Source organism: Engraulis encrasicolus, chromosome 3 (genome assembly GCF_034702125.1).
Source record: "Engraulis encrasicolus isolate BLACKSEA-1 chromosome 3, IST_EnEncr_1.0, whole genome shotgun sequence".
Classification (NCBI taxonomy): domain Eukaryota; kingdom Metazoa; phylum Chordata; class Actinopteri; order Clupeiformes; family Engraulidae; genus Engraulis; species Engraulis encrasicolus.
The window spans coordinates 12,562,922-12,565,421 of NC_085859.1; positions in this window are offsets into that span (position 1 = coordinate 12,562,922).

Genomic DNA, 2,500 nt, shown 5'->3' on the forward strand with positions numbered 1-2,500 from the left:
GACTATAAATAAATAAACAATACACAATTGAATAAACAATACATAAAATGATTGCCCTGATGAAGACTGGTTGCAGTCGAAACGCGTAGGTGTTATCCATTGAAATAAAGGATTTTAAACTTTTTTCACTAAGATCATTGTGCCTCGGATCATTAAGACTACTACTTTCAACAAGGAGCCTTCACTTTGTTTGGAGATAGTCACAAGCTAAATACTGAAGTTATAATGTCCTTTCTAAAGAGCACCTGATTTTTATGGTCACAATGGCACAGTACCAAATACAACTTGAAGGGAGGTTGCGAGTGAGAGATGAGGTTGGAGAGTAAATAGGCTTTAAAGAGACAAGAGACATACCATTCAACTTTTCAGGAAGTTAGGGTGTCAGGTATAGGGACAAAGGGGATAGGAGAGATATGGAGGGTGCATAGGTTTTATAGACGTAGGAGACAGATGGGTACATAGCTATTCAGCCATACAGGAAGGTATGCAGACCAGAACCGCAGAGGGACCTATCATGTGGAGGGATGCTGGAGACAAAGGGTGTATGGGGGTAATGGGGTAGCCTCGCGACGCCATCCTCTGTACTCCACCCAAAGATTTTGGCTCTGCACATCGTCTGGCAAAAGCCTTGAGCTTGGTTCTCTCAGTGTTTAGCCAATCAGCAAACAGTTGAGAGTGATGACGCGGAACTCACCTGCGAGCTCCGTTACTGATTGGTTAAGGTAACTATATTCACACTTTCGTTTTCTTATTTGTTTGCTTTTGCGACGCTATATAAAAAAAAAAACAATTGACCCAACACAACTCTCTTTTCACTTTTCCTCATCTTTTAATACACAAAATGACTTGTGTGTTTGTGTTTCAAATCAGAAGACTGTGGTCGCTGATGACGAGAGCAAATTTAGAAACAAGAGGATATAGGCCTACCTTGGTTATGCACAAGCTTACGTAAAACAAGATGGCATACCCTGGTGGATGTTAGTATATGAGAAGTTAGAAGCAAGATAGTACAATTCGTAAAAGCAAAGAAAATCCCAAGGCACACTGAATCGCTTACTCTCATCAAGATTGCCTTATTATGATTGAAGACACAAAATGTGCTGTCAGACCCCTTTAAAACTTCATCTAAGTCACCGGATTGAAAAGGATTCCAGTGAGGGCAATCATTTTTTATGTCAGGGAGGGAGCTGAATCATAATTACACAAAATGTGATAGTTGTAAAAGATAATAAAGGGCAGCTTTTTACTCGACCATCATTCTTTGTGGCTAATGAAAATTACTGAAAAATATAAAATGTCAAAAACAGGCATAAAGTTTAGTGAACGTCATAAAAGTTGCCATACTGCGGCACTCCGGGAAGGTTGCCAGTCCGGATCAGCGGAAGCAGAGGCCTTGTCAGCCGTGATGTATTGCACAGGGGCCGGGCTACAACGCTTATGCTCCAAGTCAGCATCGGGACGCAGGAAAATCAGTTTAGAGACCCTGCATTACTACTGGTACTCGATAAACACACACAGACACGGACGCACGCAAACGCGCAAGCACGGGTGCGCGCCCACACACCCATACAGACACAGACACAGACACAGACACACGCACACACACACACACACTGTACATGCAAGCATACACACAAAACGCACACAATAAATAAAACCACACACACACTCTCTCTCTCTCTGTCTCTCTCTCTCTCTCTCTCTCACACACACACACACACACACACACACACACACACAACACACACACACACACACACACAACACACAACACACACACACACACACACACACACACACACACACACACACACACACACACACACACACACACACACACACACAGGGGAGTCCTTGGCAGAACATTTAGACCGCTCAGAGAGTATCACATAATAATATGGATTGCACCAGATTAAGCCATCAATCATTCTACACTTGCTGCAGCCTGGGCACATTTTTAAAAAAGGGAGTACAAAAACGTTTTTTTAAAAAAAAAAAATTCCAGATAGTTTGTTTTTATCTGACTCATATCATGGAGCTCTACTGTAGTGTTGACTGGCAGCATTGCATGAACTAATCACCCGATTATGTCAATGGCATGCAACACCCTTTTGGCTTGTGGACAGGTAAGGATTATCTGGACAATCTGTAACACTATAATAATGTCTGTTTATAGAGACTTAGTAAATACTTAACAAATGATGAACAAAACATTTACAAATGCTTTATACAATTTAGCAAAAATTGCTTTATAAAATATATACAAATAATATGTTCAAGATTTTACAAACCTTTTGGCAGAGTGTTTTTTGTTACTAATTTACAAACAATTCGTAAATGTTTGATGAATATAAAATATTAACATTGCATTTCCCAGTCATTTACAAACATTTGTTCATGTTTTGTTCATCATTTGTTCATTATTTGCAAAGTGTTATTAACGTTTTATAAGCAGAAATTATTGTAAAGTGTTACAGACAAGTCTATCTGAGCTTCAGCT